This window comes from Notamacropus eugenii, chromosome 5, assembly GCF_028372415.1.
Source record: "Notamacropus eugenii isolate mMacEug1 chromosome 5, mMacEug1.pri_v2, whole genome shotgun sequence".
In the NCBI taxonomy this organism is placed as follows: Eukaryota; Metazoa; Chordata; class Mammalia; order Diprotodontia; family Macropodidae; genus Notamacropus; species Notamacropus eugenii.
In genome coordinates, this window is record NC_092876.1 from 173474382 (window position 1) to 173491205 (window position 16824).

The window sequence follows — 16824 nt, forward strand, 5'->3', positions numbered from 1 at the left end:
AACATATGACTGACTGGAAATCCCTTAATTTAAGGCTTCAATTGATGTAAAAATTGTTGATCCCCAACTTTACCAATTCCATAATCCTGAAAATCTGAATATCACTAAATGAAATGTTTAATAATTCCACAACCATCAACATTAAAGTCAATCACTACAAAATTTCTCTTAATCACTCTCAATATCATATTTGTTAGCAGCAGGAATAAAACAAGCAACTGAGTTTCTTAAATTTGTAAAGCAGCCAGTGTTGCTACTGATCAGTATTAATAGTATAATATTCTGTTGTACTTGTCAAAATCATTTTCTTATCTCATTAGTAAACTGCTAAAATTTAAGAAATGTCCCCAGATTAAATACAAACCACTTCAAAATGAATTTTTATTCAAGAATTGTGGTGAAGGGAACATCCAGTACAGGCAAAATAACATAGTGAATCTACGACTTCAATAAAACACCTCATGAACAAGATGTTTAAAGATATGAAACAGGATCTTCAAAAATGTAACTGAATAATTTATTTTAAAAAGTCAAATTAAATAATCTTTAGAGCTACAAATATTACTTTAGTACTCTAAAGCCAGTTATCTGTTAAAAATTATATACAAAAAATTAATATGTCATTCACTCTAGTATGAAACTATTATATTTATGATAGTACAACTATTTAAAGCTTGGTTTATACTTGCTCACCAGAGAGCTACATAGGTAGTGTTCATTCTTGTTCAGTTTTTTTTCCTTTTTTTTAAGCTTACAGATAAAAGTTCATCAATCACAAGGGGGGAAGGGAACAGATCCTGATATTATATGAGCTCTGTCAACCTTAATCAAATTGCTTGCCAGATCTCAGATAAGTAATGATTTGCTTAGGTTAAGGAAGGCCAGAGTTTTCCTTTTGTTGTATATACATTTCCAAAGTGAAAATAAACAGCCTCACACCTCTTGCTGGGAGCTGGTCTCTGTTCCCATTACATCCTTACGGGGCTCTCCCCCATTCTAAAGAACAACAGCAAACTTAACTTAAAATGTTTTATTGTCTTCATTTTAAATCTACTCTATCAAATTAGAACTCTGAAAAGTCACCAATTCCTTGCAGATACTTATAATTTTTTACTTTGCTAATTTAAGATCAATGACCAAAAATCCATACTACAGGCTATCACCAACTTAGGCTACTAAAACCATGACATTTTACCTTCTATTTTAACTCAAGTTACTCGTATAAATTAACTCCAAATATCTATCTACTGCAGAAACCCCAAATATCTACCTATTACAGGGAATTAAGCAGCAAGATCTGGTCAAGCATCCTATTCCATCCAAGCAATTAGAATAAATTTTTTAAAATCTCAATATTTACCAGATCCTAAAATGACGTCTTCTGGTACAGAAAGTACACTATATTATTAATGAAGAAGAAAAGAAAGGTAACAGCATTCTAGATTTTACATTTAGTTTGCCACTAACACATAAAAATATTGTTTTTCTCAGATTGCATGTAAATTGAAGAAAAGGTTTCAAATCCCATTCTGAGCAGGGTTAAAATGTTATTGTTCCTAAGCAGCCAAGTATTTTCAATGCTGTAATTATATGCCAGTTCTGAAAAATGTGCTGAGAAACAAAATGAAACAGTCACTTAATCAAAAGAAATAAATTTGAAGTAACCTTTTCAAATAGAAGAGGTTGAATGGTATGCTCACTGTATCCTGGTGGGAAAAAATTCAATATTATGACAATAGAATCTATGGTTTAGGACACATAAATGGTGTCATTTTTACTCATCTTAAAAGAAAAAATCATGGCAAATACATTTTATAGTTTCAATCACTTTAATCTATGCTGAAATCCACAATTTTATGCTATAGAAGTTTCAAAACTATTTTATATATTATATTTGGACTAAACTTGTAATTCAATGATATTCAGAACTCCCAGGTGAGAAAACTCCTACTACTGCAAGTCAGCACCATCTTTTTAACTTACAGTCTTAGAGAACTGCCTACACCAACTGAGAAGTGAAGTGACTTGTCCAAGGTAACATAGTCAATATGTCAGAGGCAAGATTAAACCCCCATTTTCCTGGATTTATGCCCATTATACCATATTGCTTCTGATAACTGAAAGGAAAAATGATTAAGCAGTATGGCACTTATCCCTACAATAACAACAACAAAAAATAGACAAACGTCAACATCTAACTTTGAAGTAGATGAGAATCCTCAGACTTTTCTCACTAATTACCACATCTATGTTTTTGGTCCTCATGGAAATACTAAAACAATACAAATCTTGGACATTTATTGTGAGGGACCAAAAGAAAAGTAAAAAAACTTTGAAAATATATATGTTCAAAAATACTCAAGGAATGACAAAACTATCCCCATCATAAAGGAAGTGAGAGGGAAAAGCATGTTATATATAGAATAAAAAGTCCACAAGAGTTTCAATTGTTAAAATTGAAACTCTTCTCAGTAGAGAATCTAACTAGCCCAGAATAGAGTTTGTTCTGATTTCCCCATATGCCTATGCATGCAAAACCCAATGATTTTCCCCTTCAAATTCCCTGGAAACCATTCTGGGGGATCTGCAGGGCTTGGAAGCAAAGGAGGTTTGCTCATAAGAAGCAAGACTTGTCATTTCTTTTGTTATCATCCAGCTTGCCTAAACCACATGATTTACTATTAAGTTGTCTAAGGGTACCATAGTATACTCTGTCCACTCACAAAAGACCCTATCATTTCTCAATGAATTAGAGAAGACCTTTACAAGCAAACACTGACTTTGTTTGCCTGCTAAATGTCAACTATGAAAGGGTTTTTCTTCTAGAAGATTCCAACAATGACGAATGAAAAATCCTAAATACTGAAATACAGAAATCATTTTCCTAGTTTTCAGTTTTAAAAGTTTCCTAAATATGATATGGAACTTCTTGTTAATGTGACTCTACAGCCAACTAACATCTATAAGCATGACCAGCTCAGTATTCTGGATATAATCCCTATCTAGGTAAGCAGAGGAGATTCAGTCATTAGTGTTCAATAGTGTTAAGAAGGTTCTTCTCATTTCCCAGTTAACCTACTTATTTAAAGAAAGAATTCACTTAAGGCATCAAAATAAGGCATTTTTCAAAAAAGGGTTTACTGTGGTGCTCAAAAAGGAAAGAGGGGAGGGGGGAAGAGAACCATACCCCGGATTTATCAAAATTCACATTTAGTTTGACATAGGGGGATCTAGCTGCAAAATTCCTGTTAGTATTAATAAGAATCATGCAGCTAATTCCTTGAGCTGAAAATGTATCCCATTCTGAAAAACATTAATATCAAATCACTGAACATGCTGTGTTATATAATTAAAAGCCCTACTATGGATGCTGGCACATGTAAAAACTGTCAAATTACTTACCACCATGACAAAGACTTTAAAAATTAACCTCAAAAACAAACTGACAATGCTGTTGGCAATACTTATAACACACTAAATCAACAACACTCATAATAACTTCAAACTGTCCTTTTGTGCCCTTAAAACTTCAGCACCAAAATATGTACTGAAAAATAATCACTTCAAAGAATATCAATCATAAAAAGGTCTAAAGATAAAACAAGACCCAGGGATATTTAAGCTCTCAACAGAAATCTAGCTAAAATAATAATCATCTCAGAAGAACTAAATATTATTTCAGTCTATCTTTTCAGTCTTATTTCACTTGAATTCCCCTTCCTATACTGTACAGTACACGTAGACTACATTACCTATTGACACACATCCTTGTCCCAAATATCCCACCCCTCATCAAGCTTCACTACAGTCTTCTCTATAGTTCTCCTATCTCTCTACTTCCAAAAAGTCTTTCAGGAACCATCCAGTCCAAAATGCTCTCTTCTCCCAATTTTTTAGTAGTACATTTTTCGGAACACTCCTTTACCCTTATCATAACCTATTTCTCTTACTTGCTTTATCAAGTCACTTTAACAACACTGGGCCTCAGTGTTTTATTTTTTTACCTTTAAAATGGTGATAATAACATTTGTACTACATTATCACTACCATGACAACAAAAACAACTGAGAGGCAACATGGAGCAGGGGATACAGAGAAAACCTCAGAGTAAAAAGCAACTGTATTCAGATCTGCCTCCAATACCCATTAGGCAGGTGATCACTTAACTTCTGTGCCCCAGAGAAGACTAGGACCAGAGCTACTCAAGAGCTGCCCATCTGTCTAAGGAAAGTCCTACTGGGAGTTTTCTACACCAATGAAATCACAGGTTTGAACCAAGAAATGATGATAAGTGTGTAGTACTTTATGGTGTACCAAATATTTTACATACATTACCTTTACAGATTATAGATTTCAGATCTAAAGGGGATGCAGAGATTATCTCATGCAAGAAGGGGAAAATGAAACCCAGAGTGGTTTTATAACCTCCCTAATGTCACATGGGCAATAATAACACAGGCAGAACTTGAAGTCATGTCCTCGGACTCTGAATTCAATGATCCTTCCACTCATTTGAGCCTCACATCTACCCTGTATGGTAGCTACTATAAGAATTATTATACTCATATTATCAATGAAAAAAGAGTGCTCATGGCACATAGCTATTGAGTGTCAGAGGCAAGTGTGAACACAGACTTTTTTGACTCTAAGCCTGAAACTCTTCAATCCAAATCGCTTCTCATTTGTTACTAAGAAAATACTTTGGGGCAACTAGGTGGTACAGGGGGTAGCAAACTGGCCCTGAAGTCAGGAGGACCTGAGTTCAAATCCAGCCTTAGATACTTACGAGCTGTGTGACCCTGAACAAGTCACTTAATTCCAACAGCCTCTCCAAAAAAAGGTGGGTTTTAAATTATAATATAACTGATTTATTGTTACCTTGTATCACATCTGCATCTTTATTTCCCTTTACATTAGATTGTAAATTCCATTTATATATCCCCAAATACTTAATAATTATCTGTTCAACTGTGACTAAAGATTTAAGATTTTAAAAGGATAATAGATTTAGAGCTAGAAAATCTTAAAGGTCATCTAGTCCAAATTCTCTCATTTTACATGAGGAAATTAAGACCCAGAGGTTAAGTGATTTGCCCAAGGTCATTTAGGTGAAAGAAGAAAAGATCAATCCTAAAGGAAGAGCTAGACAAGGCTTTATGGAAGTCTTTGGGCAAGATCTCTTTAATGATGGCTGGGAACAAAAAGCAACTGATGGTATTTTGATTTAAATTGAAATAGAAGTAGGTTTTAACATTTTAATAGGATAAAATATACTAAAACCTCAAAACTACATAAATTGCTCTAATATGCTACATATTAGAAATTTTTTAAAAATTTGTTCAAGTGGAAGTAAAATGTTGAATTTTACTTAGAAGCTACTGAAACCAATTCAGAAAAAAACGCAGGGTAAGTTGCTATAATTTTCTAGAGAGGAGAAATAAAAATTTAAGATAAATTATTAATAAACTACACCTAAGCAATTAAAAATGAAGTACCAAAATGGCATTGTAATAACGGTGGTCTCACTTACAATGAGCAATCCACAAACCTGGACCCTGAGGACAATATCACATAGGTTCCAGCATAATTCAATGAAGATATCCTAGCATAAAAATGTCATTCCACTCAGGAATTTAAAGATATTTCAATTTAATTCAGGAACTTAAATTCATTCATTTCCTTATATTTAGTGATTTCTAGAGACTTCATCCTGCTAGAACATGAAAATTATCTATTTCTTCATTTTGCAGTTGACAGGTTCATCATTCAACTTAAAAGATCTTAAATTCCAATTCTATTAAAATAGAGAAAACTATACATGTAAATAAGAAAAAATGCAAGTAAAAACACTTTGGATTGATGTAACTGACTACATAGCTATGAGAAGAAAAACAGATATGAGCCTATATTAACACTTTCTATAGCACCTTTCCCCCAAAAGCTCAGTGTTTTATACAGATCACTGTTTTACACAAATAATCTTTTCTCATAAATTGATGATATTAATATAAATTGATAAAATGATGACATGGGTACAGCGAATCCCTTTCTATGAGTCCAGTGTACGAGATAACTATATTATGGAGTCAGTTACTTTGCTTTTTCTATACATAGCTATTCTTTAGGGAACACAGTTGTATGGAACTTCAAGCTATTATGTTACAATGGTTTATGTTAAATTCCATATTAAACATGTACGTTCTCCTTGTATTTCCAAATCAGACTGGAAATCTGAAGGGTACAAAATAGAGATAAAAATTTAAACTCTAAAAAAGTTAGCTAGTTAGCAGTTTGTAAAACAAATGAATATCTGTTGAAACCATTCTCCCTTCATACATGCACCTCAGTCTTACTGCTTATCAACTATGATATTAGTTTGCTGTACAAAACATGTCCAGAGGCCAAGACCATGAAAATAAGCCAAAATAAATGAGAGAAAAGAATTAATGCCTCACCCACAGCTCATGATGCTATTTTTCTTTTTATTAAAGTAAAAATAAACTGCCAAGTTCTGATGTCATAACAATTTCACAGCCTGATAAAAGTAGCACTTTATCCATTAATCATTTCCCTTGCCAATTTCACCTCTAAGTAGGTAGCGTATGCAATTATCTACAGATAGACATCAAATTATAGTACAAGAGCAAATACTAATTGCATGCATTCTGTTACTATACACAGAGAACAATGCTCAATTTGTTTCTTGGCACGGGAGAGACCAGGACATAGTTTTAATATTTAGACAGTGTAAGACACTATGAATGACATGAGCTCACATTTATGTTTTGCAGTTTACAAAGTACTTTCCTTGCAACAAATCTGTACTGTTTTTTACCAGACCTGTGTTTTTTATTACTATAGATAACCACAGAGAGAGAACTCTCTTTTCCAATGCAGATTAGCACCATTTCTAAATTTAAGCTTCACAAAGGTGCCTGAACATTTGAAAGATTAAGCAAACTGCCAGGGTCACACAGCCAATATGTGTCAGGGTAGGATTTCAACTGACTGGTTCTTAACTTTAAGGCTAGCTTTTTAAGCACTATGCAACTCTGCCTCTAGTGAAATTATTATTAACATCATTATACCATTGATTAAACTGAGACTCAAAGAAATTAAATGATACAGCAGAGTCAGAGCTAGAATTCAATCCCAGGTAGTCTGACTTCAAGTCAACAATGCCACTAAATTCCAAATATTATACCATAATATATATATTTTTAAAATTATACTGTTGCCTTTTACTTTTAAAGCACAGTCACTCTCCTCTCACTTTTTTCTCCCCCTACCCATAAGGGCCCATCTTTGTAACAAAAAACTAAGCAAACTAACGAACATACTAGTCACAGGAGATTGAGTATGCAACATTTCATACTCATAGTCTATCGCCTCTCTAGAAAAAGAAGGAAAAGTATGTTTTTATCATCTGGCCTCTGAAACCATGACAGCTCATTGCATTTAATCTGAGTTCATTCAAAAGGCATTTATTAAGTGCCAACTAAGTACTAGGCTCTGGGGATACAAAGTCAAAAACAAATCATCCCTAGCCTCAAGGAGGTTACTTCCTGTAGTGAGGGAAAAAACAAACCTGTATACATAAAAGTAAATACAAAGTACATACAAAGTAACTTGCTGTGGGGAGGGAGTAGATAGCCACTGAGAATCAATACAGGTGTCTGCGGAAAGCAATACGAGCTGAACTTTGAAGGAAGCTTAGAGATTCTGCAAAAGAAGAGGGAAGGAGGCGCATTCCAGCAATAGACAGCCTGTGCAAAAACAGAAAAGGGAAATGGGATCTCCTGAACAGGAACAGCAAGTAGGCTTTTACTGGTTTTTTCCCCGTTTATATTATTGTAGTTATTGTGTGTATTCTCCAAGTTCTGCTTCCTTCACTCTGCCTCAGTTCATTCAAATTTTCCCACATTTCTCTGAATTTATCATATTCATTATTCCTCAAGCACAAAAAATTCCATGACATTCATACAGTTTGTTCAGCAGTCCATCACATGGTAGGCATCTAGTTTGTTTCCAGTTTTTTGTTACCCTCCCCAGACATATATTTCAAACATCAATTCCACATACAGCCATTTAAATAGTTTTTAAATTTAAAAGTACTAGTAAAGCCTTCTGATAATGTGACATCAGATTTTCCTAGAGTTTTCTATTCTTTTTACCTCTCCTTTTTTTTATTCTCATGTTTGTTCTAATACTTATTACTATTTAAGCTTGGTGAATTGTAAGATATGGCATATAAGTTCAACAGACTTCATTGGTTAGGTTCTGGATTGTTCACTTTAAAAGATAGAGTTTCCCATGGAACTATTTCTATTTCCAGGGAGTCAAGACCCTTTGACATCCATGACACATCACACCCTTCTGAGTTTCATCATCCTACAAGATGTGAGGTGATGGTAATGACAAAAAGGTCAAGTGAGGAGAGAGCATGGTACATACCTATGCATATAATAGTTACACACATATTTAAAGCCTACATTGAGGGGAACATTTAAACTGCTTTCTGTTAAACTGCAGGATTTTTACAGCTTTCAATGAATTTCCATATATTATACAGTCTGATCCTCAGAATAAAACAAAGAGATAGGGATGACAGGTATTATTTCCCCTTTTGAAAGAGGAGAAAATTAAGCCCCAGAAAAATTAGTGACTTGCCCAAGGTCACAGAGCACAACACATTGCTTTATAAAGTACAGGACATAATTTAACCCTTCCTTGGCATTTCAGGGATTTACAGTGACTCCAATTCATCATTCTAAACATCAACTGTCACTGAAAAATATTATAGCTGTAGATTAGGAGGTATAAAATACTGGGCTAAATGAGTACACTGACCTCAATATACACCAAAAAGTGAATGATTTTAATAAATCTCTCATTTTTAGAAAGCAATTTAAAATAAATGACTTGCTTCTTTCTCCTAATAGTCAAATACAGAAGAAAAAAATCTGGTTAACCAGAGTGAGGGTTTACTTAAGAGTGAGTTAGTGGTTTTTGTTTTTTTAATTACTCATGCTTTATACAGTTGTGGTATAAGTTAGGTAGGCTATGGAAAGGATGGGAGGGGGTAGTTAAAAAGTGTCAGAGAATGTTTTGAAAGTTCGCAGGTGTGTTTAAAATAGAGAATACTAAATAGGAAGGGCATGTATTGATATATTTCAGAAAATCCCTTCCCTTCTGTTTCCCCCATTCTCCCCTTAGTGAGAGTATAGCAAACAGACAACACTTAACTAGCTGGGATAATATGAACATTAATAGAGTTCCTTAGATGAAAAAGGATAATAAGTAAAGGTAATCCCAATTTATAAAAGAAATACACTCCTTAAAGTTCATTTGTAACTTTTTGTTTGAAAGTCAGGATACATTTTCTCCTTAAGAATGTTATAAAAGGTAGTTAGATTCCACACCACTTTACAAATCTATTTCAAATATTTATAGAATATTAGAATTAGAAGGGATCTTATATGAGAAACCACTTTGCAATAACCCTAATATTGAACAATTCTAAAAACAGGAAACTTATTACTTTAGTCTGTATAATGAACTGGCTAAGCCCCCAAATAACAAAGTTCCTGCGTTGAACTAAAATCTATATCTCTATAATTACCACACTTCAAGGATTTGTATTTCATCAACATGGGTACTCCCTCTGCCAAAGCAGATGGAAACCCATAGTTTTTCCAGATAGGATATATATGGATATACCCTACCATACATATTCTTGAGTTGCTATAGTCAAAAATTTTCATCAGCTGGTGGCCAGTCCACTGGTCATGAGCTTCTCCAATCTTAACGAAGCAGATCTTCCAACAACCCCTTAACTTGAAAGCTTTCCAACTTGGATGACCTATTATTGCCTTTCATTTCCCCCAGGACAGTCTTGGATACATGCTATGATTGATGCAAATAGATAGGGCAGTTATCTTTCATATTTAATCCCAAATATAACTTAAATATACATCTAATACCACCTTAATAGTTCAGCACCATGAATTTGTCTCTCTTCACTTTACCTCGCACTGCAACAGTGAAATCTGGAAAAGAAATTTAATGGCTCAGAGCACCTCTCAATCTCTGGCATTACAAGAGCTTCCACCTTTGCTGATGATCTGGCAACATATATATGCTCATCTTCTATGCACTAGTAACCTGAACTCAGTCCCTAGGCCCCAGTTCTGATAGGTATGCTTTTTGCCTATATTACTTACCTCTACTTCCCAAACTACTCCAAGTTGTGCCTTTCCAGTTCCCCTTTATGTTTATCTTCCGCCATCAGAATGCAAGCACTTTGAGGACAGGCACAGGCTTGTTTTCGTGTGTGTGTGTGTGTGTGTGTGTGTATGCATGCATCTTTAGTAATTGGCACAGTGCCATAAACAGTGAGCACTCAATAAAGGCTTTTTGAATTGCAAAACATAATTTGGAGGATAGTATTACTATGTATTGCTTCTGAACGCCTTTACCAAGTCTTCCTACAGCAGATAAAACACACTCCTTGCCTCCCCACCCCCACCAAAAAAAATAATGGGGGGAAGGGGAGGAGGAGGAGGAGACTACTGTTTAAACTAAATGTAAGATTCTTCCAGAGTATGAGAAAGCATTAGATCTGGACTCTAAAAATCCTATTGTGTGTGACCTTGGCCAAATCAGACCCCCTCTGTGCCTCATCTCTCTAATCTGTAAAATGACTAGTAGGATGAAATGATTTCTAAAGTCCTTTCTAATTCTAAATCTATAACACAACTAGAAGATGTCATCAGCATTTTGTAGAAAGGGAGGAAGATAACACAGAAGGGGTTTTGTTTTTGTTTTCCCCTAATCCTCCTCAAAATAAGAAACTGACTCGGCTTCTTCATAAGCTTTTCTAGATAGAATAACAAAATTCAGCATACTCAACATAAATATAAACAAATATTTCAATATAAACAAAAAACCTCAAAAAATAGGCATGGTATGAAAGTAAATTTTGGGAAGGACAGTGTCTAAGAAATATTTATTATGATGTAGGTTGGAGTTTTGAACCTAAATAAGAATCTTTGTTGAAAAACAAGAGCATGATACCAATGTGTTCAGTTTGTTCATATTTTCATAACAAGTAACCCTCTATCACGTATCATGTTGTTCTTATTTATATTGTAAGGCAAAATGCAAATTTTCTTTACATTGAGACAAATGTTGCTAATTTACAATTCTGAGTATAAACTTTGGTCTACTAAGCAGTTAATATAAGATAATTTAGAAAGCACTCCTCCTTTGTGATATGCCTATACTTTACATCTCCTATTGTCCAGTTCCCAAATTCTGTCCTCTGATAATTGGAAAATATGGAAAGATTCTGTGGCATGAGGGCCCTGAGGTGGTTTTATAAGAGCCAGCACATATTTGTTGATTAGTAACTATTTTTCAAATAACATAACTATTTTCTTAAAAATAGCAGGGTACAATGGGAAAAAAAACACTGGACTCAAAAAATCATAAGACCTAAAAGAGAGTCTTGACTTCTGCTGCTGTATGACCTTTGGTAGATCACCTCAATCCTCTCTGATTATCAGTTTACTTATTTGACAATGGAGATTAAAAAAAAAACTCATCTACTTCATAGGGTTGTTGAGAGGATCAAATGAGATACTATATGTAAAAGCATTTTGTAAGCTGTAAAACCCTAAACAAAAGAGTATTATTATCACAAAAGAGAGCCAATAGGAACTGATTTTATGCTACTTCTGGAAAAAAAAGATCTTTTTTCATTGGCCAGAAACCTAACAAAAAATGTTAATAAAACAGGCTACTGAATATTTCATAAAAGACAGTACTTATTCAGAATTTTTAACATGCTAACAATACTCTGAAATTATAGGTTTAGATAATTCTACATTATTGCCAACATCTAAAAACTCCTCGTCTGAGAGCAGCTCAAAGATAGTAAATTTGGGCAAACAGAGCACGTTAAGTTCACAAAAGGATAGCACATTCTCAGGGATAGCAAAAAATAAAAAATGCTGTGTCAACCCTTTGTTTGCATGTGGGTAATTTCAAAATAAAATAAACTAACCACTTTCAAGTGTAAATAAGTAGTAGCATTACCTAAATAGACAACTCAGTGTAACCACTGTATTTTTTTGTCAAGTAAGGTGTGTCAGATTGGCCAACTTCCTTCATGCCTCCTTCTTACTAAACAAAATGAAATCCTAGAATCATGTTTTAAAAGTATCTCAATGACTTTCAGAAATGAAGTCCCCACTCATATTACAGATGGTTACTGGAAATATAAAATGGTCTTTCAAGAACTTTTTTATATTCTGGCCACCAAAATATATCTCACAGAAGCAACTAAACAAATATGAAGCCATGACATAATGTAATGTTGAACTTCACTGTTTACTCCATTCAGTAGGTAAGCCCTTTCCATTTGACCATGAGTATGCATTCGACTAAATGTGAGGTAAAAATTTAAAACATTCAAAAGTACTTCTTAATTTTGCTAAACCTGCCTTACTATAGGAAGAATTTGGTAGAAGATGACAGAGGAGGAAAGTGAGGGAGAAGAAATCCTGTTAATGACAAAATATAATCAATAAATCTTCAAACATGAATACTGAATACTTGCCCAAAGATACAAGGCAAGATATAGTGGCAAGTTGTACCAGTGAAATTCACTATCAGCATTAGCTCTCTTACCCAAAGACAAAAGTTGTTAGCATTAGTAATTAGGAAGCCTAGGTTATAATTCAGAACTAATCCCCACAAAAAAAAGCATAAGAGAAACAAAGTGAACTAACAAATTCTGAATAATATTCATATCCATACACTGTTACTCAGAATATTGAAATTTTTAAGATTTTATGGTAATCATGGTAGTTTAGTTTTGTCTCCTACCAAGACAGCATGGCAGAGTTTGAAAAAAACTCCTGAAGCAATGCTAGAAAAATGCCCTCAAGTAACAAAGATAAATTCTTAATAAATCAAAAGAAAAGATTAAAATGTTAAATGAGTAAAAATGCTACCATCACAATGGATGTGGAATAGAATGAAAATATGGAAATAATTAGATTTTTAAAAAACTGAACTAATGCCTAAGCAACTGAGGTTGCCACCTCTGCAAAATCACTTTCAATGGAAATAGTCTGATTTGCTTTCACCTGCAAAATTCATTTCAAAGCCAGCAACATTTAGAGGCAAGAACAACTTCTCATACAACTTTATATACTTATCAACAAATCATTCAAAAAACTTACCGTTTGTAAGTGTATATATGCCTGTGCTAGCTTCAGACAAGACAGCAGAAGAGTCACTTTCTGCACCTTAAAGTGAAGTTCATTTCAATGTAAAAGACATTACCACCATAGCTCCGCTTTTAATAAAGTCCTGACTATAAGTCTGCCTTTGGGTTTGGCTTTTCTCTTACAAGCTAAGCTGTTAAGTCATGCCTTGATTTTAGATCTGCTAACATATGGAGTCTTCTAATGTAGCCTCCTCCCCCGCCCATCACCACTCTGCTATGTTCTCTCTACACACGCACACATACACACATACAAAAAAGGCACTGCAGGGCAGAAATTCCTCAGGTGCTCGCTAATGGAATTCCCAGGGTCTTGGAGCCGCTTCGGGGATCAAGAGATCTCACAGCCCCTGCTGGGGTAAGGAGCAGCGAGTCTGTTCCATTTAATCAAATACAGAATGAATTTTCAGCTCTATTCACTAGCTTGTCTCCAGGGCTCTCAAAAGGCACCAGGCAGCTAGAATCACACACATGTGGCTCTTTTAGGCAAGTATAATTAGTTTGATTTTAAAAGGCCACATTAATAATATCACCTCAGGACTATTATTTAGAAGACAGATGACAATGATACTGTATGTTTTAAGCTTGACAATGGTGGAAAGCCCACAGACAATAAGAGAAAACTTGAAGGGGAAAAGAGACAGGGTTGGGTTTTTTTTTCCTAATCCAAGATTTTCAAACTGACATGCTGTATTTCCCATATCATGATTCCTTAATTTTAACTGAAAAGGATAAAGTAAAATCTCTTCCCCCTTCTTTATTTCCCCTCCCTCCCACTTTTCTTGAAAATGAAAAGCACACAGAAACAAACTTCAAATGGATTTTCTCAATGTAATCCAAAGTGAAAACAGCAAAGCATTCTTCATCAATTCAACCCAACAAAATTCACTTTTAAAAAGGCACTAAGAAAAATATGAGCATATCCTTCAAAGCTGTACATAAATTTAGTAGACTGGACTTAAAAACACCCATCCAACTCCATTAATATTAAGATCCTTTTTTTTATTGTCAATCTAGTTCTGTGTTTCCTAACTGTGTCTCCTTATCTGTAATTTTATGCAACACAATCACTAGTAAAAGTGATGTCTTATTAAAACTCTTTAAGACAAAAGCTATTTTTCACTTTTTTTTTAAACTCGGTCGTTTCTCAATGCCCCATCCCTATTAGCTCTGTCCTCTGATCACTGAAACAGTATGTAATCCTTGCAATTATTTCCCCAGAAGTACAGAGGGCCCTGATGTAGCCACTTTTCAGTATGTAAGGAACATCTAAGTAGAGATTTTGCTTCAATCTTTATTTCAATAAGACAACCTAAAACATAGAATAATTAAACATGAGCAAATGAAGTTACTAAAATTTAGCAAGATTGGGGGTGGGGAGGAGAGGCAGGAATAAACTTTTTTAACAAGGTTTCCCTGGCCCTTTTAGCAGCAAAGTCCTATGATAGAACTTGGCTCTTCTAGTACTCTGGACTGATCTAACTACCTTGCTGATCTGAAGAAAAGGTCTGTGTTAATTCCTCCCACACCAAAATCAAAGCACCTGCTAGGGACATGAGGTAGTGAAAGCCTTAGAAGGCAACTGCCACATGCTAGGTTAACATGATCTAAAGTCTTACGATTCTTTGTACAGTACTTTCTGGCATTCAAGTTGGAACGTTTAAGCACTTTGCACAGAAAAGAAGGTTGATGAGAGCCATAGTAATCAGAGCATCCATCCCATGTGAGTTACTAGACAAACAATGGCATAGTACTTCTAGTAACTGTTTTTCCTAGTGGACTAAACTATTCAAATAGAGGCACAATTTCCATAACCAAGTTTTCACATGAAGTTTAAACAATACACATCTTTGCTGCATTTCTTAATAAAGATATAAAATGTTTCAGCTTTACACAATGCCAAACACACACCCGGGACATATGTCTTTACAAAATGAAACAGGTTTTCTCCATCCTTCTCATATAACTAAAAGTATGAGGCAGTTTATTTCAACATGTGCCTAACATACTACAGTACAGCATTCTGTGCCTCTCCAGGTTACTAGAAATGTTCTCCAGTTGAGCAGTTATATTAAAACAGCAGCTAATTTAAAATTTCCAGAAATCTTCCCAAGTTTTTCTATCTTATCGCAAAAGCGGGACTGTCTCCACAGTTACGTAAAAATAGACAAGCACAACTACAAAATCCCCAAATAATGGTCAGTTGAGAGCTTTCAATTAGTTTCAGTGTCAATTAACTCAACTCATTCCAATGAGTTAGCTGACAGTTTGGGGGTTATCACATGAGGGAATTAATTCTATCCAGTGCTAAACAGCCTGGCTTCCTTGCGCTCGCCACTGGTAAGCATAAATGTCAAGTCCCCTTTTGATCCAAACCTTATTTTCCAAGGTGTTCGAGTGAGGAAGGAGCGTTTGTGGAGGACGCCCCCCAGGTTCTGGTGGAGTTCGCTATTAGGAAGCCTGTCTCCAAAGCACCTGCCACCCTTCGTGGTCCTGAGGACAGCCGTCTCTCCGGCCTTCCACCTGACTTGGAGGGGCTGGGGAGGACAAGACGGGGGAAGGCTGAGGGGTGATTTATTACCGAAATTCCTAGATGTGAGGAGAAGGCAGGCACACAAAGGTCTGGAGGCGGCAGCCTGCAGTCAATAGTGAGCTGTAACGCATTAGCCCAGGAGAATGCAAACCGCAGAGAGCCTGCCCCAGAAGGGAAACACGCTCCCCGGGCGGCGGAGGAAGATACGCTGTGGAGGGCACTTCTCCGCTGCTCCCCGCACATCAATCACTGTCCCCCTCGGGGGCTGCGCGGGGATCCATAGAGCGGGCAGGGAGGGTCGCCAGGGGGCCGCCCCCACGCCGCACGCACGCCGCCCGCTCCTCACCTGCCCGGGCGGAGCGTGCTCGGCCAGCCGCGCCGCTGACACCTCATCCCGCCGGCGCCCCCCGGCCTCCCCCCAGCCCCGCGCCCTCCTCCGCGCGCACCCCGCCCGCGTGCCCCGCGGGACTCCCGCACCTCTCAGCGGGGCTGGCTAAGCCCACGGACGTCCTGCGCGGCAGCCGGCTCCGGGAGCCACCCCCAGGTCATCCCCCGGCTCGGCGGCGGCGGCGGCTGAGGCTGCGATCCGAACGGGCCCCTCCATCCACCGGGCAGGAGCGGCCCGGAGAGCGCGGCGGCGCCTCCCACACCGGGGGCGCGGAGGCGGTGCGTGCGAGCGCGAAGCAGGGCGGGCGAGCGAGCGGGTGGGCGGCGGGCTCCCCACTCTCCTCACCCCCGTGCTCGGGCGCGAGCCGGGGCACCGGGGAGGGGGGAGGGAGGCGGGGAGCAGAAGGCGGGGCCAACGGCGCGTCCCCGCGGGCGCGCGCCGAGCTCCGACGGTGGCGCGCGGGCGCGTAACCCCGCCGGCACTAGGCCAGCCGCTAAAGGGGCTGGGTGAGGGAGAAAGAGGCGGGTCTTAGGGATACACTGTCCATTCTGTGAAGGTGGGGCGGGGAAGGGGGCGGGGTTGTTGGCGGCGCGCGCAGTTTGCCAGGTC

At 37.1% G+C, this 16824-nt stretch overlaps 1 protein-coding gene across 4 annotated transcripts in view; it reads right to left on the reverse strand.

Moving 5' to 3' along the window:
* Window positions 1-16623, reverse strand: part of CDON (cell adhesion associated, oncogene regulated) — a 118968-nt gene extending 102345 nt beyond the window's left edge. For 2 of the 4 annotated variants that reach the window (XR_011967527.1, XM_072611512.1), the window contains exon 1: window positions 16305-16623. The gene's annotated coding sequence lies outside the window, so the exon portion shown is untranslated. Of the gene's footprint in view, window positions 1-13250; window positions 14029-15875; window positions 16141-16304 lie in introns of those variants that run through there. The other 2 variants (XM_072611514.1, XM_072611513.1) reach the window with 2 other exon arrangements.
* Between the last annotated feature and the right edge of the window lie 201 nt (window positions 16624-16824).